We start from the raw sequence: 24,574 nt of genomic DNA, 5'->3' as shown, positions 1-24,574 counted from the left end.
CCAGGGAGCCCATTTTCCCTGCATATCTCTTACAGTCTGTCAACCCTGGCGTACAGAAACAGACAATATTGAGTTTGTCAAGATGATGGTGCCTCCCTTCCAAAGCATTCCTTTCTAGCTGAGTGAATGAAGAGTGTCCTCTGGGTTTTCCTGAGAGAAGCACTGTCATCTGCTGATTTCATGGTGTCAGACGGTAAGTCAGTCTAACATGCCCACCTCCCTGAGCCTTTCATCCTCTCCTCAGCCAAGGACTTTCCAGAATCTCCACCTCATTTATTATAGTTCATCATTTTTTAAAAATATTTTATTTATTTAACAGAGAGAAATCACAACTAGGCAGAGAGGCAGGCAGAGAGAGAGGAGGAAGCAGGCTCCCTGCGGAGCAGAGAGCCCGACGTGGGGCTCGATCCCAGGACCCTGAGATCATGACCCGAGCCGAAGGCAGTGGCCTAATCCACTGAGCCACCCAGGCGCCCCAGTTCATCATTTTTTACAAGCCTTACTGAAGAGATATTCTGGGGCATCTGGGTGGCTCAGTCCGTTAAGCATCTGCCTTTGGCTCCGGTCATGATCTCAGGATACTGGGATGGAGCCCCACGTTGGGCTCCCTGCTCAGTGGGGAGTCTGCTTCTTCCTCTCACTCACCCTCTATGCTCTCTCTCTCTCAAATAAATAAATTAAATCTTTAAAAAAAATCAAAAAATGAAAAAAAAAGCACAGGGAACAAAATAAGTAAAATCTGCATGCCGTAATAATGTGAACTGGTCTCAGAGACTAGGAAGTAGCACCATAGGTGCCCTACAAAAGTCTTAGCTATGTGTAATTGAGCTCAATGACGGTGACTTCTCATCCATGGTGCTGTGGTTGCAGATCAAAGAAGCTTTCATGAAGGAGCTGATATTTAAAAGGAGTCTGAAGTCCTGAGTATGATTTTGAAAGACATAGGGAAAGAAGTCCTTCCAGGGAGACGGAACAACAGGAAAAGGCATGGCAGAGTGATCCCAGGGATGAGAAATTCAATTTAGATGAAACAAAGAACCCATGTGGAGATGTCATAGAAAACAAAGATAGAAAAACACGTTTCATTTGTATGCAGAAAGTACTGGGCTCCAGGGAGCACTATTTCTATGTCAGAGGGAGGCACAGGAGTGCCTAATTGGAATTCCAATATTCTCCTTAGTGTTTTTCAAATCATTACTTGGGATCTTCAAGTTCTTGTTTGTAAACTACACCTGAAGATAGAGTAAGTAAGACTAAGACTCTAAAAAAAAAAAAAAAAAAAAAAAAGACTAAGACTCTGCTAAGGAGCCCACGGGCCCGGATGTGCTGAGTCAGAGCAGTGACTGGGGGCAGCTATCCCAGACTGCTCCATGGCAGTGATCCAGAGAATAGGGATAGCTCTAGAGTTCTCGTTCTGCCTACCAGCCGGAAGTAGCTGAGGTGGAAGAAGAATCCCTCCAGTGAATCCCTCTTTCCTTAAAGCCCATGTACTGCCTCACTAATCTGGTCCTTGTCTGAATACAGGAAGAGGATGGTATACAACTGTGTTGGACCCGATGAGCAAAATGCCTTTTCCCTCTGAAGTTGATCGCTTCCACTTCGTTTTCAAGGTGGACACTGGAGTCCAATATCAGTATTCTGTATTTACACAAACAAGCTTGTGCTTTCCCCTCACTTGATCTTCAAAGGGAAGAGCATTCTTAGAACACTCCTAAAGTGCTAGAAACACACCTTGAAACCCTGTCCCCCACCCAGGCAGTTGAAAACATATTACATCCCTCATCAGTTATACTCCCCATTGCTGCAGACATTTTTCACAGGAGATGATTTTGGACTTGCACTATCCCAGCCCCTTCTTCTGGACCCCTGTGCTTTGATGCTGTCCCTTGATAATCTGATACCAGGCAGAGTATTCTGTTCCCCAGGTACAGGCTGACAAGGGAAGGAAAAATAAAAGTGTTCCCTCACCTTGGCCCAGATACTAAAATTCTGTTTTTCTAGGTTAAGATTTCCTTTGGGCTTTGTTTTGTTTTGTTTTGTTTTGTTTTGTTAGGCAGCAACGACTTGCTGTTGACTCATATTTGGCTTCCAACCAACAGAAACCAGAGTCTTTTCTTTTTCCCTAGGTGATGCTGTTCAGCCATCTCAACCCCACCCAGGTCTTGGATAGTTGTTTGTTTTTATAGACCTAAGTAAAGGACCTCTCATGTGAGTAAAATTCTATCTTATTGGGTTCATTTCTCCTAGATTCTAGCCTCTGGCACATTAACTCTCCTGTCCTAGATCTTTATTTATTTGAAAGACAGAGAGAGAATGAGAGAGAGCTCACACAAGTGGGGGAGGGGCTGAGGCAGAGAAGAGAGAGAATCCCAAGCAGACCCCCCACTGAGCTCATAAGCTGTACTCAGGGCTCAATCTCACGACCCTGAGATCCTGACCCAAGCTGAAATCAGGAGTCAAAGCTTAACTGATTGAGCCACCCAGGAGTCCCTCAAGGAACAACTTTTTGTCTTCATTCACTTCACTTACAGTTTTTTATTGTCTGTTTCATTTATTATTGCTCTAATTTTTATTAGTCCTTTTCCTTTTGCTAGCTTTGAGTTGTTTGCTTGCCTTTTTCTAAGGCATAAAGTTGAGTCATTGGTTTGAGATCTTATTTATTTATTCAATTATTTTAGAGAGAGAGCGAGAGCACTGATGAACAGGGTGAAGGTCAGAGGGGGAGGGGGAGGGAATCTCAAGCAGACTCCACGATGAGCACAGAGCCCGAGGCAGGGCTCAATCTCATGAACCCGGAGATCATGACCTGAGCTGAACCTAGAGTCAGTGCTTAACTGACTGAGCCACCCATGCAACCCCTTTCTTCCTTTTTAATGTAACTCTTTACTGCTATAAATTTCCTTCTGAGCACTGCCTTCCCTGCATCCCACAGGTTTTAGTATGCTGTGTTTTCATTTCCACTCATCTCAAAGTATTTACTAATTTCTGTTGCAATTCCTTAGTTAGCCCATTGGCTGTTTAAGAGTGTGTTGTTTGATTTCCATACATTTGTAATTATATGCTACTTTAAATCCTACTTCAGAAACTTGTTAAATTCAGAATGTCTATAATATGAGGAATCCATATCCCACCCTAATTTAGGACCTTATTTGAATCCTTGCTAAACCTCATTTTCTTGTATTTATCATGCCATCTAGACAAATTGTTTTTGGATTCTAATTTTATCATTAGATACATTTGGCTTTGAAGTCTTTTATCAAATAAATGCTAAAATGTGGGATAGGATTGGCTAAGGATAAACCTGTCTTTATAATTGAGTTAACAGTTGCAGTTCATTATATTAATTTTTTTACCTTATTAAAAAGGGTTAGGATTGAAGATCTCAGCCTACCTTCTTTAGACTATAAATCCCTAATACAAATTACAAATGTAATTTAATATACTATAATCTTGCTGTGATGGTTAATTTTATGCATCAATTCAGCTGGGCCACAGTGCCCAAATATTTGGTCAAACGTTATTCTAGAGGTTTCTGTGAAACAATTTTTTGGATATGATTAACATTTATTTATTTATTTTAAATATTTTATTTATGTATTTGACAGAGAGAGAGAGAGAAAGATCACAAGTAGGCAGAGCAGCAGGCGGGAGGGGAGGGGGAGGGTAGCAGGCTCCCCGCTGAGCAGAGAGCCAGATGTGGGGCTTGATCCCAGGACCCTGAGATCATGACCTGAACCGAAGGCAGAGGCTTTAACCCACTGAGCCACCCAGGCGCCCTGGATACGATTAACATTTAAATTAGCAGACTTTGAGTAAAGCATACAACCCTTCACAAAGTGGATGGGCCTCATTCAATCAGCTGAAGGCCTTACAGGAAAAGACTAGCTCCAGCAAGGACTCAAATTATACCACTTCGCTGAGTCCCCACTCCATCAGATTTTTGGTTTGCAAAGCCTCCACAATCATGTAAGCCAATTCCTTAAAATAAATCTCTCTTTATACACATACATCCTGTTATTTCTGTTTCTTTGGAAAAGTAACTGATAAACTTGCTATGAAGAACTATTCTGAAACTAAAATATTTTCTTTTAGCCCTGTGATTTGTACTTTGTTTCCAGAGTCAGATTTTACTGCATATCCAGTATATTCTCTCCTGTTGGATTTCATCATTCATTCATTTGACAAATATTTCTGAACATCTACAATGCACCAGGCTCTGAGCATGAGGCAGAGAACAAATAAGGACACAGATAGCAGGTCAAATGGTGGTAAGTGTTACGGAAACACTTTGGAAAAGGGCAGGATGCAGGGGAAGTTTACCAGGAGGCAGGAGTGTTACCACATAGGGTAGTATGCTAGGTACCTTCCATTTGCTTCTCTAGATCTGTTCCCCACCTTTCTCCCCTCCATTATCTGTCATAGGAGGCTAATGTGTATGGACTACACAGTATGCTCTTTTGCACTTGGCTTTCAATTGGATTCAGCTAGTGGGAGCATTGGCAAGAGATCAGAGGGAAGAAAAGAGTAGATTTGGGGTATTTCTTCTTCTGGCTTCTTTCTTACTGTATTACAATGGTTTGGCTATGTCTTTATACTGAAGGTTTGTCTAATTGGATGGCCATCTCACCACACCTGTCTCTCTTGGGATTCTAGGAGCTACCCTTACCTAGTGGCAAGAATTGGGGTGATTCTTTACCCCAAGGGACATTTGGGGATGTGTGGAGGCAATTTGGGTTGTCTCATTGAGGGGAATGCCACTGGCATCTAGTGAGCAGAGGACAGAGATGATGCTACGCATCCTTAAATGTGCAGGATAGCCCTCCCCCCAATCCCATAGAATTATCTGGCTAAAAATGTTGATAGTGCTGAGGTTGAGAAGCCCTGACTTGCCCCCTTAAGCCTGGGAGTTGTGCGTAATGGCTCCCAGCTGTTACTGGCCCAGAGTGACTACACCATCCCTTGTTGTTTTTCCAAAACCAAACCAACACTTATGTAAACAGTCCTTTTATTAAACTCTCCTCAAATTACAAATTTCCTTCTGGGACTGAAACTGAACCCAGTGAATACAAGAGAAATAGATCTGAAGAATAAAAAGAGAGGAATTTATTGGAAAGACTTGGGTACTGGAAGACCTGAGAGGCCAAATAATTAACATTAGAGAAATCTGGAAATCAGCAATGGCTGGAAGCCACTAGCATTCCTAGGCTGAAGGAACAAAGGAAATATATGGTGTTATCAGATCCCAAAGGCTAGAGTTGCCTGCCAGAGGCAAGGAGTTATTTCAAGGGGGACTAGAGCCATGGGGCAGATTCACTGTCGCCTGGAGATGCAGCCTGAGATAGGACAAAATACCCTGTCTCCCCTTCCATCCTCCCACTCTCCAGTATTTTGTTGGCACTCCCACTGACTGAACCCAACCAGACGCCAGCTGATGTAGGAGTCTGAGGAAAGCAGCCTGTAGAAGAAAACAAAGTTGGGCAAGGGAATTATCAGAGAACATGCAGGTTCATGCCCAACAAAGTCCTTCTAAATAAGATGACATTTCAGTAAGGACTTTGAAGAATGAAGAGGCAAACCATGTAGATATCTGGAATAAGAATGTTCTAAACAAAACAAACCCACAGAATGTTCTAGGTTGCAGGAGAAAGTGCAAAGATCCTAGGTGGTAACACGCTTAGTATATTAAGAAGAACATATTGCTAATGATCCTACAATGGAAAGAATGAACAGGAGAATGATGGGAGAAGCGATCAGAAGTTAAGACAGGCAGCAGACCATATGATACTTTATTTGCCATGCTATGAACTTCCCTTTTGCCTCTGAGATGAAATCATTGATGAGTTTTGAGCAAAGGAGTAACATGATGTGACTATGGTTTAGAAGGATCCTTGTGGCTGCTGTGAGGAAAATATACTTTAATGGAGCAAGAGATGAAGAGAGAGAACCACTGGGAAGTTATCTTAATAATCTCTGCAAGGTAGCTTGAGTGAGGGCCCAAGAGACAGATGAGGAGAGGTAGGATTTTGTATATCTGTTGAGTGTAAAACCAACAGATTTTTATGTTGTTGGGTGATATGTGGGTGTGAAAGAAAAGAGTGAAGTCAAAATCGACTTCAACTGGAGAAGTGCTGTTTGGAGGGAGAATCGGGAGCCCACCAGTGGTAACATGACGTTTGAAATGGAGACTGGAACTCCATACAGAGCTGTGAGGGAAGGCCATTGGATATATGGTTCTGGAATTTGGGGGGAGGTTGGGGCAAAAGATATAAATGTGGGGATTACTGGCATATAAATAGTATTTGTCTTCATTTGGGTTCCTCTAGAAGCAGACTCCGATAAGAACTTGAGTGCATACTGGGTATTTACCCCAAAGATACAGATGTAGTGAAAAGAAGGGCTATCTGTACCCCAATGTTCATAGCAGAAATGGCCACAGTCACCATTTGGAAAGAACCAAGATGCCCTTCAACAGACGAATGGATAAGGAAGATGTGATCCATATACACGATGGAGTATTATGCCTCCATCAGAAAGGATGAATACCCAACTTTTGTATCAACATGGACGGGACTGGAAGAGATCATGCTGAGTGAAATAAGTCAAGCAGAGAGAGTCAATTATCATATGGTTTTACTTATTTGTGGAGCATAAGAAATAACACAGAGGACATGGGGAGATGGAGAGGAGAAGGGAGTTGACGGAAATTGGAGGGGGAGATGAACCATGAGAGACTGGACTCTGAAAAACAATCTGAGGGTTTTGAAGGGGCGGGGGTGGGAAGCTGGGTGAGGCTGGTGGGTGGGTATTACGGAGGGCATGTATTGCATGGAGCACTGGGTGTGGTGCATAAACAATAAATTCTGGTACACTGAAAAGAAATTTAAAAAATTACAAATTAAAAAAAAAGAAAGGGAAAAAAACCCTACAAGAATTTGAGTGCAAGCAGTTTATTTGGGAGGCAAGTCCAGGAATTATTGCCCAGAAGAGAAGAAGTGAGACCAAAAGAGGAAGGAAGTCAATAAAAGGTGCATTATGAAGTAAGTGATCCTCGTCGGCAACTGAAATTCATCCCCATTGTGGAATTCTGGGAAAGAGTGTAGAATAGGCCTCAAGGTATCCTGGGGGATCAGAAAGCTAGGTTGTTTATCCACCAGATTGCCATGCATCTTTGTTTGTGGGCTTCTTCTGAGGGACATGAACTCTCCAGCACGTCCAGGTTCTCCACAGGACAGTCCAGTACTGTCGGGGACAATAAAAGGCCAGAGGGCAGAAGGTCAGAAGTGAGGTTCCCAGTAAGCAGCCCTCAGTGTGTAGAGGTCTTGAAGGATAAAGGTGGGACCCCCCCCAACAGCATGAGACGATCTAACATCTCCCCAAGACTGAGTGAGATTAGAGGGAGAAGGCGTCTGGTCACTGAAGCTCTAGAGTGTTCCATCATTCAGAGGTCAAGAAAACGAGAAGGAACCAACAAAGGGGACTGAGGAGAGGCCTGTGAAAAAGAGAGAGTGGAGACCCGAAAGCCAAGTTCAGAAAGTGCTCCTAGCAGTTGGAAGAGATTAATTATCAAATGCTATAAGAAGGCTCATGGAAGTGAGGACTGAGGAAGGGCCATTGGATTTAGCAACTTGGAGGTCACTGATGACCTTGAGGGGATTAATTTTGTAGCTGGGGTTCAAGATAGGGAGTGAGCTCAACAGAAAAGAGAAATCAGAGATAGCCTGTATAGACAACTTTTCAAAAATAGTTTGGTGTAGAGAAGTTGTATGCTAGCCAGAGGGAGATGTGAGAACCAAAAGAGAGGGGTGTGTGTGTGTGTACACATGTACGTGCATGTTTAAGATGGGAAGTGTTCCAGCATGTTTGTTTGTTGATAAGAGTAATCCAGGCAAGAGGGAAAAGCTGATAATGAAGGAAAGATACAGAAAGTCATAGAAGTGATATCCTTGGTACACAAGAGGGAATGGAATCTGGACACAGCAAAACATAGCTTCCTTAGGAGCACAGATGTTCATTGACGGTAACAGAGTTTCGAAAAGCAGAGGGTAGGGCTGTAGATGTGGATAGGTGATGGAGTGTGTGGAAATTCTCTTCTGAATCGCAGTATTTTTCACAGAAGCAAGGACATCCTCTAACATTTGAGGACCAAGGAGAAGTGGTTGAAGATTGAGGAGAGAGGTGTGAGATAGTCATTCAGCGTTGGGAATAGCTCAGAGGACAGTTTAACCCCATTACCTACTCGGTAAATGCTGGGAGCTGGACTTCCTCTCTGGGCTTCTTGACTCTGGTGAGCTCTGCTGCCAGCGAGGAAGGAGTTCGAACACAGCATCCATTTAACTGGCAGAGCTGTGAATAATTTATTCCAGCTTGCAAGAGGCTCAGGATAGTACAACCAGAGGGATTGTAAAAAGCAAGAAAGGTGGGTTTGAAGTAGCCCCACCTTCTTCTATAAAAATGTCTTAACTACTTTTGTAGGTAGGGTTCACATCTTTGATGAGCCTCTGGTCAGAGATTCTACTAAGAAAACTCTTGAGACCTGGAGCTGGATATTCTGGACTTTTCGTTTTACCCCTGGCCCAGGAAGAGTTAAGATACTGTGTCTTTCTGTCCCAGTGTCTAGTTTCTGAAGAAGGTCAAACAGCGCATTTACCAGTGCTCGGAAGACACCCATGGCATAAAGCCTCCAGATGTGGGCAATGGGAGGGCGGGCACAGGGGGTTGAATATCATGTCCCCCCCAAAAATATGTCCAAGTTCTAACTCCTGGCGACTGTGAATGTGACCTTGTTTGAAAACAGGATCTTTAAAAAAGAAAGAAAGAAAGAAAGAAAGGAAGGAAGGAAGGAAGGAAGGAAGGAAACAGGATCTTTGCAGATGTAATTACGGATCTTGAGATGAGATCATCCTGGGTTTTGGGTGGCCCCAAATCTACGACTGGCATCTTTCCAAGAGAGGGGAGAGGAATATTTGAGACACATAGAGAGGCAGAGAAGGACAATGTGAATTTGGAGGCGGATACTGACACGCAGCATCTACATGAGCCAAGGATGGCTGGAAACCACCAGAAGTGAGGAGAGAGCCACAGAACAGTGTCCCCCAGCGTCTCCAGAAGAAACCAACTGTGCTGTCCCCTTGATTTCAGACATCTGGCCTCCTGAACTGAGAGAAGACAAATTTCTGTTGTGTTCAGCCACCAGGTATGTGGTGATTTGTTACAGCAGCCTAAGAAACTGATGCAGAGAGTGAACTCATATTTTAATAAAGTGCAAAGTGCAAGGTCAGGAAAATGATAATGAAGTGTTCTTGGGACTAAGGAAGGAGGCTGGATCCACTTTCATTTCCTAAAACCTTGGGAGTGTTTCCTTTCGTTTCCCTCTACAAGAATATGGCTCCTCCTCCAGAAATCACATTTCCTGACATTCTGAAAAGCCTGCAGACTCCGAGTCCACTGTCTCATCTCCATGAAAGTGTTTGCAAGTATCTTGCTCCCCAGGAAGTCCTACCCTGCTTCTGCAGAAATTTCTGCTTGTAGCAGGTCTGAGCAGAGAAGTCTGCCCTTGGAGAGAGCAGCCTCCTCGACACCTGTCTCTCCCTGGATCCCTGACTTGTCTCATCTGGAATGAGAAGAAATAAGAGCTAGCACCGCATTTTGATGTATCAGAGCTTTTGGTCATTCTGTTCTCTACTTTAAGTGCTCACACTCCACTTAGGGAGCTCCTGCCTCTCCTTGAGGACTTGCCCCAATGCCTTCTGCTCTGGGAAGGCCTCCCTAGAGCCACAGAATCAATTATGTTTCCTTCTACGCTCCCATAGAATTTGTGTACCTCTGTTCAAGGACTTATTAAAGTTCATTACAGCTTATTTTTTATATTTTTTGTCTTACTTGAAACACTCCAGAGGAAGTGTTATTCACAGCTGAATCACCAGCACTTAGTCCAGAAGCCAGCTCAATAAATGCTTCCTGTATAAAAAAGGAAAGCAACATCTTAGAAAATCTGCAACAACCAAATTCAAAGCTTCTCGAAAATATGCAATGCTGTTAATTAACTTCATCTATTTTGGATATCAAGCCGTTAGCATTTGGCAAAAGGACAAAGCAGCATAGAAATTAGCATCTTCTATATGAGTGAAGAGTTCAGTGCAGAATTTTGGAGGTAAGTGTTGGCTGCTTTACCATTATGATCAGAGGGAAACGTCTCTCCTGCAGATAAAAAGGATAATGTTACCCTACAGACGGCAAATTTCTTCAACCCATGGGAGGTAGGTTTTTCCTATTTGGAAGGAGAGTTTAGCAAAAAGTTTCTAGAGTCAACCACTGAAGAAGCACACTGAGCCACATTTCCTTCATCTGGCCGCTGCTGAAGGCTCAAGAGTTCACAGCAGATGGTGTGCAATGCGAAATTATCATTTGGTTTACCCAAATGTCTCCTTGCATCATGTTTTGTTTGTAGTTATACCTGGAGTTTGTTTGTTTGCTTGTTTGTTTGTTAAAGATTTTACTTATTTATTTGACAGACAGAGATCACAAGTAGGCAAGAGAGGCAGGCAGAGAGAAAGGAAGGGAAGCAGGCTCCCTGCTGAGCAGAGAGCCTGATCCGGGGCTTGATCCCAGGACCCTGGGATCATGACCTGAGCCAAAGGCAGAGGCTTTAACCCACTGAGCCACCCAGGCACCCCTATACCTGGAGTTTTATGTATTTGAAAACATCCAGGAGGAATCTTCAGTTGTAGAAGAAAAATAGACTGTGGTCTTAGCTTATACGTGACCATCCTCTGTAGAAAAGATGAAAACATCTAAGTGAACAGAGCTGAGAGTATGAGAGGAAGGTCTGAGTAGGTAAGGATACGTGTTCCCATGGGAACGCACAGTTGCTGCCAACAAAAACCATGGGAAAAGGTTACAGACTCCTTCTATGATTCAGACTAAAATCAAATTTATAAAGGAGTCAAAATACATATGAATCATCTGCTCTTTCATCTGCCATGGTCATTACTATCTCCAAGTCAAAAGCTGGCCAAGAGTCATGATGAAAACCAGCCTGTTGTGATGACTGAAGAAGTTTGTACTAAAAAATCTCCCCACCAAGAAATTCCGACAGCTGCTAGCAGCCACCACACACCATTTAACTTCCTTGGCCCCTGAAGACCCCGATATGCAGGTACTATGGTCTATCTCACCTAATTTGTGACCACTTCCCCATTTTGATCAAGATGTTCTTCTCACTAGCCCCTACATATTCATGTTCATTCATAACTCCAAAATTTTACTCATACTCTTTTTTGCCGTCTCCCAGTGCATTTTCCTTCTTCATCTATTCAAATCAATTCATTCTTAAATTCTAGTCTAGTCTAGTCTAGTCCATTACCATCTGATTAGGGGGGTTTGTCATGATTGCAGACCATACTGTTATCTCCCTGCTCTCAATTCCCCTACTGCCACTTGAGACCTAGAATCCCAAACTAATGCTTCTTTTGAAATCAATCCATCATTCATGGACACTCATTGGGTTCATACACTGCTTGGAGAATAATGAAGATTTCTGGTTGGTCTCCTAGCTATTGTCTTTGCTGGTCACCATTTCAAACAATTATTTCCTTCCCAAAGATGACCAAGATAACAGGGCTTTTCCTCCTTTTAAACCCTATGCAAGAGAAACGTTTCTTCCCCTTCTTGGCAAGAAAGAACCAGTGTGTACTAAACTGGTGAAAACTATTGAACTCTTAACCTTTAACCCCTTCCAAATGGAATAAACCTCAGAGTACAAATCAGTTATTCATCGAAGAAACCCTATGCAGATAAAATATTGGTTTTGGGTCCCACTTGGAGTAGGTGCTCTGAATCCTAGTTTCTGGATATCCAGATAGTATTTGGGTATCTTAGTGGAATCACTGACAGGCATATTCCATGGTCAGGATGCAGAATGAGAGTAATCCTCTCGGGATCTGAACTTGCAGAGAAAAATAAACAAGGCTGGAACTAGGTCTCAGAGTCTGGCAATCCCAGTTTAGTCACGAACAGATAATGGCTCTATTTCTAGGTCAGTGTCATCTCTGTATCAAGAAACTGTTCTTGGACACTGAGAAATTTAGCCTGGTATTTTGAAAAGTCACTCTAGTTCACCTGTGCTGAGTGAGAGGAAAACTGAAAAAAAAAAAAAGGAAAAAAAATTTTTCCTCCCTTTAGTTGAACAAACTGCAGCCTGTACTTGAATGCCTTTCCTATAGCTTATCCATTGTAGAAGGTCACTGTCAAAAATATTTATCCTTTTCCCCTTTACCTCTGTGAAAGGAATATCCTCTCCTACTCCTTTACTTTGGTTTGGCCACTGATGTTCTTTGGCAGTTGGCACACAGACCAGCTTGGAACGTGCTTGAGTGATTGGGCTCGCTCTCTTGCATTTCTGTTATCATCACGAGAAGAACATGTCTTGACTAGCCTCTGGTCTAAGGAGAGTGAAGACATACAGAGCAGCCTCCCAGCTGACCTCCAGCTACGTGAGATGGAGTGATTATTATTTTAATGTACTGAGTTCTGGGGAAAGTTTGTTACACAATGTTTGTGGCGATAGCTAACTGAGGTACACATCAATGACTTCACAGCCAGATTTTCTGGAGTTCTATCTCAGTTTGCAGAAAATACCATTCCTGACCCTTAAAGATGCAAATACAGGGTGCCTGGGTGCCTCAGTGGGTTAAACCTGTCTTCGACTCGGTCATGACTCGGGTCCTGGGATTGGCCCCACATGGGCTCTCTGCTCAGCGGGGAGCCTGCTTCCTCCTCTCTCTCTGCCTGCCTCTCTGCCTACTTGTGACCTCTTTCTGTCAAATAAATAAATAAAATCTTTTTAAAAATGCAAATATAATATTTTCCTATGGGCTTCTAGATCAAATGGCATAGTGTCCTTCAGACAAATGCTTATTTTTTTCTTTTTATTATTTTTTTTCATTGCTGACATCGTGTTTCCTGCTGAGTATTGTGACTGCTCACAGAGAAATGTGGTGTCTTTATGTGCATAGGTACTTGAGTCAATGCTCAGAGCAATCTGATTGTGACCCTTCAATCTATCACTGTGTCGTGGACTGCCAGGAACTTGAAGGTAGGAGGCTCTATTAGTCAGGAGCTCATCAAGAAATACAGAATACTCTCACCTTTGTAGTGCAGAGGCTTTTTTTTTTTTAAGATCTTATTTAGTTATTGATCGAGGGAGACAGCGCAAAGAGTGAGAGCACGCGAGCATGGGGGAGCGGTGCGTGCAGAGGGAGAGGAAGAAGCTGACTCCCCATTGAGCAGGGAGCCCGATGTGCGCCTCGGTCCCAGGACCCCAGGATTATGACCCAAGCTGAAAGCAGATGCTTAACCGACTTAGCCACCTAGGTGCCCCGTGTGGAGGCTTTTTAGTAAAGGAACTATTTATAGAGATATGGGTAGGGTTAGAGGTACCCAGGAGGGAGGAACCGGAGACCAGGGACAGTGAGGAGCAGTTGCAATCCCCATCCTGAGCAGCAGGGGGAGCCGGCCCTGTTATCAGAGCCTGGTTGAGAGCTAGCTGAAGTCAGAGGGACTGACTGGCCCATGGCAGCCGCAGTTTGGTGATGAGGCCATAGACAAAAAGTGAAGCAGTGGGTGGGAGGGAATAAATGCCCTGGCATCTCTTTCCTCCCACATTCTGAACTCCTGCTGGTGACTCTTACTTGCTAGAGAGTGACACAGTCCATAGAGGTCAGCTTCCCAGGGCAAAGAACACAGCAGAGGAAAACAGAGCTGATCTGGGGAGAATCAAAGAATAACGAGAATACAGACATACCTCAGATGTTGCAGATTCGGTTCCAGACCACCACAATAAAGGGAATACTGCAACAATGTGAGTTAAGTGAGTTTTTTGGTTTCCTAGTGCATATAAAAGTTATGTTTATACTTGTCTATTAAGTGTACACTAATAGCATTGTCTACAAAATGCACATACCTTCATTAAAAATACTTTATTGCTGAAAAGTGCTAACGATCAACTGAGCTTTCAGTGAGTCATCATCTTTTTGATGGTGGAGGGTCTTGCCTCAGTGCTAATGGCTGCTCACTGATTGGGATGGGGCTTGCTTAAGGCTGGGGTGGGTGTCGCGATTTCTTAAAATGACACAACAGAGTTAGCCACAGCGACTGCCTCTTCCTTTTACAAATGCTTTCTCTCTAGCATGTGATGCTGTTTGATGCTATTTTACCCTTGGTAGAACTTCTTCCAAAACTGGCAGTCAGGCCTCCATAACCCTGCCATTGCTTTATCAGCTAAGCGTGTGTCATATTCTACATCCTCTGTTGTCATCTCGACAGTCTTCACACCATCTTCATCGGGAGTAAATTCCATCTCAAGAAACCACTTTTTTTTTAATTAACATATAATATATTATTAGCCCCAGGGGTACAGGTCTGTGAATCATCAGGCTTACACACTTCACAGCACTCACCATAGCACATACCTTCCCCAGTGTCCATAACCCAACCACCCTCTCCCTACCCTCCTCCCCTACCCCGGCAACCCTCAGTTTGTTTTATGAGATTAAAAGTCTCTTATGGTTTGTCTCCCTCCCGATCCCATCTTGTTTCATTTGTTCCTTTCCTACCCCCCAAATACCCTCTAGTTCCATCCACATTGTCGCAAATGGCAAGATTTCATTTCTTTTGATGGCTGCATAGTATTCCATTGTGTATATATATCACATCTTCTTTATCCATTCATCTGTTGATGGACATCTAGGTTCTTTCCACAGTTTGTTATCGTGGACATTGCTGCTATAAACATTCGGGTACATGTGCCCCTTCGGATCACTACATTTGTATCTTTAGGGTAAATGCCCAGTAGTGCAATTACTGGGTCGTAGGGTAGCTCTATTTTCAACTTTTTGAGGAACTTTCATGCTGTTTTCCAGAGTGGTTGCACCAGCTTGCATTCCCACCAACAGGGTAGGGGGGTTCCCCTTTCTCTGCATCCTCGCCAGCATGTCATTCCCTGACTTTTTAATTTTAGCCATTCTGACTGGTGTGAGGTGGTATCTCATTGTAAGAAACCACTTTCTTTGCTCATGCACGAGGAGCAACTTACCTATTAAAGTTTTATTATGAATTTACAGCAATTCAAATACAAGAATAATGAAAAAGTTTGAAATATTCCAAAGGACTATCAAAATTTAAGTAAGAGACCTCAAAATGAACAAACATTGGGAAAACGGTGCTGATGACCTTGTGTGACTCAGGGTTGCCACAAACCTTCAAATTGTAAAATAAATAAATAAACACATAAATAAATAAAAAATAAAAATGCGGTACCTGTGAAGCACTTAAACCCAAGCATGACCGCAGAGGTTTACTAACGCCTGACCCAGTTTCCTCAGGAAAGAAAGCATGGCAGGGAGGGAGGGCAAGAAAGTTGTGATGTTTATAAGGATATTGGTTAAGGAAAGTGTACGGTCTTTGTTAATTGATCAGCAAAAAGATGGAGAATTAAATAATCTGTGATCGGACCAGTAGGTTTCTTGGCACTGCTCTAACGTTGACTTCAAGAATTTCTGTAAAGGCATCATGAGATAAGCCTATGGCACTAGAGGGGATCAGTGAAATTAATATTAAAACATCTGCAAGATAATTATTTTGACGAGCACTAGGCTACTTGAAATTTATGGATTTAGAATTGGGATTTCAGAAGAAATATTTTAATGGATAGAGAAGCAAAACATACCTTGGTGCCAGAAGTTTTCTAACACCTTGAGCCATAAAACTCTGACACTGTTTCAATTTTGTGATACTCTTCTGATTCCTGGCCTATAAAAATATTATGTGGAGCTATTTACCAAACTTAACTCATGACAGATCCATAAACCCAACCTTGCCAAAATATTTTAGGTGAGAGAGTGGAAGGCAAGATGCTGAGGACTCCTGGGTCCATATACATTCATGCCTACACATACACCAGCATTGGCGATCTTCCTTCAGCAAAATTACACTTCCTTTCCATTTTTGTTTCCAAAAATGGGCTAAAGTGAGTAAACTCCAAATATCCATGTGTTGAGGGTATCTCCTATTATACACAGAAGTATCTTAATATGCTGGGAAACAATACTATATATTATACCAATTTACTCTGAAAAATCAAGTAGCTGACTCTTCATTTGAGCTCGGATATGTGAGACACATTTCCCTGGTTTTGAGATTATTCCTTAAACTAGATCTTTTCCTAAGAAGAATTCTCGAACAATACTATTTTGGGGCTAACGCTAGGTAAACTCAATGGAAATGAATTCTAGGTCTTTAGGAATGCTGGATGTGAACCATTTCAAGTTATCAGAAGATTTACTAACAATATGTTCATACCAGTATTTTATTAGTGAGTTTGCTTGATATTAAGCTAGCCTACATTGGGTTTCTTCAGAACAGACCCTGAGACTAGGATGGAGACTAGGAGTTTATTTGGAAGGCGATCTCAGGAAACATTGGTGGGGGAGAAGCAATGAGCCAGGGAAGAGAAGGAAGCCAGTAGATGAATTCATGAGTATGTTATAGCTGCGGGGAACTTGGGCTCATTTCTACTTCTACTGTGCAACTCTGGGAAGTGGTGTAGAGCAGACCCAAGAGTTGCCTCACCTAAAGGATGAGAAAGATGGAGGATTTAGCCACTAACTCCCCATCTGTCATGAATTTGAGGCTGCTCCCAGAGATGACAACTCGAGGGCACTTCCGGCCCGCCTGGCCCCCAGAATGCTCCTGTAGTCAGATAACACTCTCAGCCGAAGGGATGCAGGTATTGGCAATAGAAAGCTTATCAGCATGCATAGGAATGTTGAGTGACAAGGGGATATGAATGGTGTGCCCAAGTACCTGCTCAGAGGCATAACTGATTATCAACACACTACTAAAGCTTCCTCTTAATGGGAGGAAACCAAAGGCCAGCAACTGAGCCTGCCAAGATATGAGAAGCACAAACTGTAACCCTTCTGCTATCACTTTCCTACTTTGCTCCCACACAGGATCCTCGTATGCTTCTCCTCGACCCCCAGGCAGTCCCTGGAGGTCAGACCAAGGGAGGCCTGAGAAAATTTTTTGCTTAGCTTCTCAGAAGACACTGGGAGAAGGTCAGGGAAGAAGCTTTACAGAGCACAGCAAAAGCATCCAATGCTTTTCTAATCAATGGTAATTGAGAGCCCATATTCCAAAGAAATAATATTTCTTGCTCATGCCATAAAATCTAATCACCCTATTTTTATACAGGCTTGAATTATATATTCAATATATATATACAGCCATGGGATTATCCCTTCAAAGGGAAATACTGAAGACAAGGTGTTCACTGTTCTTCAATAAGATTTCCAGTGTTACTGGTAATTGGAAATTTGGTTTCCTCCCATTAAGGGGAAGCTTTAGTAGTGTGCTGATAATCAGTTATGCCTCTGAGTATATACCTCGCCACACCATTTACATCTCCTTGTCACTCCACGTCTGATAAGCTTTCTGTTGCCAATAACTGTACTTTCCTTTTAGATTTTATGGTATGTCCCTGTCTTCACATGAGTCCCAGTCTTGCAAGCTTCTTGTACCTGGTAATGTCAAACTGAATGAGCAACTATGACTAGGGCTGTTTGTATTTCTGAAATTGGGAATTAGAGGAGGGTGCAGGAAAGGAGAGTTTCCCCTGCCCTAAGGTTCCAGGGCACCACAAAAAGACAGTGGTTGATGCTGATTCTAGAAAACTGGTTCTCATGGAGCTTTTAGGCTGATTTCCTCATCTCCTAACTTTATGGAAGGAAGGATTCCTTTACTCCTAGATAAGGAGTAAGTAGTTAACTAGAAAGTCATGGTAGGTAGTAAATGTTCTGGGCAAGGGAACCACGTTTGAAAAATACATTAGGCCAAAGGAATATGCTCATGAAAACACTCTCAATATCTTTAGTCATTAGAGAAATGCAAGTTAACGTTAAATTGAGATACTACTTCACCCCCACTAGAATAGCTAAAATTTAAGACTGACAAATACCAAGTGTTGGTGAGGAGCCAGAACAATTAGAACTCATATATACCACTGGCAGGAGTCTACAAGTGTGGTAAAGGGTGTAGTGATTTTTTTTTAAGCGTGTGATAGTTTCTTATAAATTTAAACGTATACCTATCTTAAGAGCCAGCAATTGTAGGTCTAGGTCATTGTCTAAGACAAGTGGAAATATATGTTCACAAAAGGACTTGTATAGAGAGTGTTCATAGCAGTTTTATTCACAGTAGCCCCAAACTGAAAATAACCCATATGTCCACCAACAAGAGTTGGGCAAACAAGTTGTGGTATTATATTTTCACTCTGTATTAAAAGGATGATTTATTGTACTGATACCTGCAACATGACCAAATCTAACAAACCTAATGCGGAGAAAAAGCCAGACACAAAAGAGAATATAAACACTATATGTTTCCATTTAGATGAAGTTCTACAGTAGGCAAAAACTCACCTAGGGTGGAAAAAAAAAATACTGGTTGCTTTTGGGGGATTTGGGAAGTCACCTGGGAAGGGAGGAGGACTCTTTCTCATGAGATGGAACTCTAGTGAGGTCATACGCACACAGGTGTATCTGGTTGTCAAAACGGTTCAATTAATTGTGCATTTCAATGTCTGTAAATTTTATCATAAAAACGCCCCAAAATAATGATAATCAAATAGAGGGGCTGAAGAGTAGGTGGTACAGATAAAATAAGAGGGGTAGAATATTCGTAGTTGAAGTTGAGTGATGAGTAGGTGAGGTTCATTACACAATTCGGTTTATCTATGTTTGAAATTTTCCACACACACAAAAAAAAGTAAAAAAAAACAAACAAGAACAACAAAAACTCAATAAGCAAACAACATCAAAAAGCTTTCAGGCAACTAAAAACAGTGCAGAATGGCTGAAGTGGAGAGTGTCTTTTCTACTCGTTCATCTAGCAGGAAGCTTCCAGACAGTGGTGGACTGAAGACACCAAATCTTAGTCACATTTCACTTGAGAGCATGGATGGTTACAATGCTTAGCTAACATGAACAAAAAGCTGTGGTGGGAAAAACAGACATTTATATCTCATGTGTAAACATAACTCACCAAATATTGCTCCTTGAGATATCTTGCAGCAGCTGGAACAAGCATTTAAACATGAGCCATTTAGCCACCATGGAATATGGACATGTTTACTGGTACAGGCTCAGACCGGTATAATCCCCTTTCTTAACCTGGTAAAACTCCTGCAGTTGCAGTAACTAAAATACACCACACCCAATCAACAACGAATTTTTTAAAAGCTCTACATGTCTTATAAATCAAAAATCATGTCTGAAAATACACACTATGCTCAATAAATCACCACCTTTCATCACTTCCTACCTTAAAAGATTAATGCCGAAGTTGTGAATGTTTCATAAGAGTCTATGTTAAATTTCCTTCACCTTGATGCAGCGCAGTTGTGTGTGTGTGTGTGACAGAGAGAGAGAGAGAGAGAGAGAGAAAGGGAGAGGGAGGGAGAGGGAGAGAGAGAGAAATCCTTTAATTTTGCAGATAAGGGACTTGAAACCAGGACAGATGAAGTCACTTGTCCAAGATAACAAGAGTAAGACCATCATTCAGACCTTCTGATTCCTTCAAACTGAGACACACTATTCTGCCTATGAATATGAATTTGAAATGAATATGAAATTCTTTCCATTAGCTGCATCCATCCTGAGTAACTCAAGAGAACTTTATCTTGGCAATTAACAGAACACTATACAAATTCAGAATTGTTCAAAATGTTTCCAGCGCATTAGTACAAACACACTTTTGCCCCATGGAGATTACCATACTGGAATATGGCGACATCTTCAAAAGATTGTAGAAAATACTGCCAATTCACCATTTGCATTTGCTTGCTGACCCAGAATCAGAGCAGATTCTTGAACAACTCAAGACTTTTTCCTTTTTTTTTTTTTCTGGCCCACATCTTTACATGGGGGTCATCACACCCTCTTTATACCGTGTTTGTTTTTTTTTTAAGTAGCACTTTATAATCCATTAATGGTTTAAGAAATAAACTTAATGGGACCCAATTAGCACTTTTAAAATGAAATTAATTAGATTCGAAAATGGTGTACAACATACATAGTTAGGGCAAGGACTATTTTGTGAAATTTTTGTTTCGGTCATATACAAAGTGTGCACACTGGGTGACAACAGAAGACACTTGCTACTGTCAGTAACAGTCAAAAGCACTTGAGAGCCAATGGCTCTCATAGGGTCTCTCTTTAGGACTTTAATTCTCCGATTATTCCTTTCTCAACTCACATGTTTGTGTTGTCTATGATTTTAATTTTCATTTTTAGAACCACAGAAATGAGACATTATTGTCATCATCACTTATATTACACAATGTCTGGATTTACCTACATGTTTGCTAATTTCTGTGCATCTGTGAAAAAAATTTTTTTTGTAGTGAAGGGGAGAGAGAGAAAGCACATACGTGTGGGTGGGGTGGGGGGAGGGGCAGAGGGAGAATCTTATGGACCGTCTGTGCCTAGGCATGGAGCCTGACACAGGGCTTGATCCCATGACCTTGAAGATCATGACCTGAGCTGAAATCCAGAGCCAGACGCTTAACCAACTGAGCCGCACAGGCACCCCTAATTTTTGTATTGTGGTGAAATTCACAGAACATAAAATTCACAATTTTAGCCATTTTAATGAGTATTACTCAGTGACACCGCGTTTACAACACTGTGCAACCATCACTTCTATCCGGTTCCAGAACAGTTTTATGATCCCAAAAGGAAATTTCATACCAATTAAGCAGTCACTTCACCTTCCTTCCTCTCCCCAGCCATTGGCAACCAGCAATCTTCTGTCTCTATGGCTCTGCCTATTCTGGATATTTCTAATGGACTCATACAATATGTGACCTGTGTCTGGCTTCTTTCACTCAGCATAATGTGGTTATTGTAAATAATGCTGCTATGGACATTTGTGTACAAGTATTTGTTTGAATACCTGCTTTCAATTTGGGGGGGTATATAACTAGATGTGGATTTGCTGGTTCATATGGTAATGCTATGTTTAACCTTTGAAGGAACCACCAAAATTTTTTCCATAGCAGCTGCACCATTTAAAATTCCCACAAGCAATGTACAAGGGTTCTAATTTCCCTGCATTCTCCCCAACACTTGTTATTTTCCATTAAAAAAATTATAGCCATCCCACTGAGCATGAAGTGGGCATCTCACTGCAGTTTTTTTTTTTTTTTAAGATTTTATTTATTTATTTGACAGAGAGAGAGAGATCACAAGTAGGCAGAGAGAGAGGAGGAAGCAGGCTCCCTGCGGAGCAGAGAGCCCGATGCGGGGCTCGATCCCAGGACCCTGAGATCATGACCTGAGCCGAAGGCAGCGGCTTAATCCACTGAGCCACCCAGGCGCCCCTCACTGCAGTTTTGATTTGCATTTCTCATTTGCATCTTTTCATATGTTTGTTGGCCATTTGTGTCTCTTCTTTAGAAAATGTCTATTTGATTATTTGCCCGCACTTTTTAACTGGGTTGTCTTTTTATTGTTGAGTTGTAGAAATTCTTCTTAAATTCTGAATACTAGACACATGATTTATATGATTTACAAATAATAGTTCCCATTCTGTTCTTCCATTTTTGATCATGTCCTTTGATGCACAAAATCTTCAATCTTGAAGGCCAGCATTTTTTTTTCCTTTGGTTGCTTGTGCTCTTGGTGTCATATCTAAGAAACCATCCCCAAATTCAAGATCATGGAAATTTACTCCTATGTTTTCTTCCAAAGGTATTACAGTTTTAGCTCTCACATTTTGGTCTTTCATCCATTTTGGGCTAATTTTTGTATATTTCATTCTTTTGCATGTGGGTATCTGAACTTGCTTTTAGAACCATTCTTCATTTTAAAGCATATTCATTTTTTAAAAAAGATTATTTGAAAGAGAGAGAAAGTGGGGGGCAGGGGCAGAGGGAGAGAAAAAGAGAGTCTTAAGCAGACCTGGGGCCCAGTGTAGAGTTAGATCTCACAACCTGGAGATCATGACCTGAGCCAAAACCAAGAGTTGGATGCTTAGCATCCAACCTGCACCGGGCAGGTGCCTCAAAGAACAGTCTTTAAAAATTCCTTTACTTAAGGTTTCTTGGTTGCAAATGCAATCTATGCTTATCTGAAAGTGTCTTTATTGCCTTTGTCCTTGAAACACAGTTTTGCTAAATCCATGAATCTAGCTCAAAGGTCATCTTCTCTTCAGAACTCTGAAGATATTATTCCGCTGTGTTCTGGTTTCCACTGTTGCTACTGAGAAATTGATATCTACTTGTCTTCCTTTGTAAATTATCTACTTTTTTCCTTTGTCTACTTTTTTTTTAAACTTTATTTATTTATTTGAGAGAGAGAGAGAGCATGAGAGTAGAGAGGTCAGTGGGAGAAGCACACTCCCTGCTGAGCAGGGAGCTCGATGTGGGACTCGATCCTGGGACTCCAGGATCACGACCCGAGCCGAAGGCAGTCGCTTAACCAACTGAGCCACCCAGGTGCCCCTCCTTTGTCTACTACTTTTAAGATCTTCCCTTTGTCTTTGGTATTCTTTGGTTTTACTAACATATATCTGGGTGGGACTTTCTTTTTATTTATCTCTTCCGTTTTTGACTCCTGTTCCCTCTATCTGTGGATTCATGTCAACAGTTTGGGGGAAATCTCAGCCTTTATGTCTTCAAATATTGCTTTTTTTCTATTTCCTCCTTCTGGAACTCAAATTAGATATGTTATACTTATTCATTATACTCTCCATGTAGTTTAACATCTCCTCCATACTTATTTATCTATGTGTTAAAGCATATTTCCTTCAGATTTAACTCTCTTCAGCTGCATATATTCTGCTGTTCAACTCATCCACTAATAATTATATGTTATCCATAAATGTTCTAAGTGTTTTTCATAAGTGTTCTAAGTATTTTTATTAGATTTATATTTTGACTCTTTTCCATCTTTAATTTCCTGAAAAACTTGATCCACAATTATTTTACACTCTTTACACTAGATATTGATAATTTCAATATCTAAATTCTCAGTTATTATTTTCTCCTGACTTGCATTCATGGTAGGTTTGTTAATTTTTTTATTATATTTGATTGTTTTTAATTTCAACAAATCAGGAGGTTTCAACGGAGGATTTATATTTATTCTTTCATGGATCCCCGACAGGGAGGAGACTGATCTGGGACCACTCTAGACCCATTCGAAGACTCTGGCTTAGGGGAAGACTCTCACTCTCCACATCAGAGAAAGCCTACAACTTTAAAGGTCACACAGTTAACATCTTAAATTTACAGACAAATAACCTACATTAGTTTTAAGCAATTTATCCCAAGGTCACACAGCTAGTTTAGTAAATCGTGGGAGTAGACCCAAAGTCTCCTGACTCCAAGCCATGCTTATGTATTACACCACACTGTACCGTTGAATTGACTTGATACGAAGTATTCAAGTATGTGACATTGCATACCAAAAAGAAAGGGGGAAAATGCCCTCTTTGAACTAGTTGTTTTCTTCCTTGCCTTTTACAGAACTGATGACTTCATACATAACCTTGTTTGCTGAAAGAAGCACATTTTCTTGGTGAAAATAAATCCTCTATTGTGTATTTAAAAGAAAATAATTTCTGCCAAAAGGACAAAAATCTTTTCTCTTCTTTCTTCTCTTTTCTTCTTCTTCTTCTTCTCCTTCTCCTTCTTCTTCTTTTCTTCTTCTTTTTTTTAATTTTGGTGATAGTTCAACTCCTAACTTCAGTAGATAAGGATGGATACTACCCAAGAGTAAATGAGAAACGCAGTTCTAGTTAGAGCCCAGGAAAAAGCTCATTTGTGCATCACAGTCAAGGTGTCTCAGAGATATAAATATAAAATATATGATGAAGGAGGTTAAGAGGGAAAGGTTAAGAGGGAAAGGAGGAAATGTACATGTGTGGAGTGGGGCAGGGTGAGATTTGAAGTTCCAGAAGTTGTGTATGCTTAGCTGATTTGGAGTAGTTTTTTCTCCCCCAAGATTTTATTTATTTATTTGATAGACAGAGAAAGAGATCACAAGCAGGCAGGCAGAGAGAGAGGGGGAAGGACCCCCCTGCTTATACTTACACTTATTCATTATACTCTCCATGTAGTTTAACATCTCCTCCATACTTATTTATCTATGTGTTAAAGCATATTTCCTTCAGATTTAACTCTCTTCAGCTGCCCCCCCCCCACCAAACAGAGAGCCTGACTCAGTGCTCTATCCCAGGACCCTGAGATCATGACCCGAGCTGAAGGCAGAGGCTTAACCCACTGAGTCACCCAGGCACCCCGGGGTAGGTTTTAAAGGGGTAAAGACTCAATGTACATGAACATTGTCTACTCTTCTACCTTCCTTCAGGCTGAGGCTGAGTAGAACCAGATTGCAGTTTCTTTAGCGATTTATCATGACCTGAACCGAAGGCTGACGCTTAACCCACTGAGCCACCCAGGTGCCCCAATTTTTTTCTTTTATGTTTTTGAACACTTTGCTATTTTTTTGAAGTA

At 41.6% G+C, this 24,574-nt stretch overlaps 1 long non-coding RNA gene across 3 annotated transcripts in view; it reads right to left on the bottom strand.

Annotated features, from left to right (window-relative positions):
• The window catches only part of LOC123951343, a 64,749-nt gene that overhangs the window by 25,344 nt on the left and 14,831 nt on the right, over nucleotides 1-24,574 (bottom strand). Inside the window, exons 4-6 of one of the 3 annotated variants that reach the window (XR_006820457.1) lie at nucleotides 9,880-9,957; nucleotides 8,237-8,374; nucleotides 6,952-7,239 (exon numbers count right to left, since the gene is read on the bottom strand). This is a non-coding gene — a long non-coding RNA (uncharacterized LOC123951343). Of the gene's footprint in view, nucleotides 1-6,951; nucleotides 7,240-8,236; nucleotides 8,375-9,879; nucleotides 9,958-24,574 lie in introns of those variants that run through there. The other 2 variants (XR_006820459.1, XR_006820458.1) reach the window with 2 other exon arrangements.

This window comes from Meles meles, chromosome 10 (assembly GCF_922984935.1).
Source record: "Meles meles chromosome 10, mMelMel3.1 paternal haplotype, whole genome shotgun sequence".
Lineage (NCBI taxonomy): Eukaryota > Metazoa > Chordata > Mammalia > Carnivora > Mustelidae > Meles > Meles meles.
Note: the sequence above shows the minus strand (reverse complement) of the source record. Positions and strands in the feature narration are given on the sequence as shown.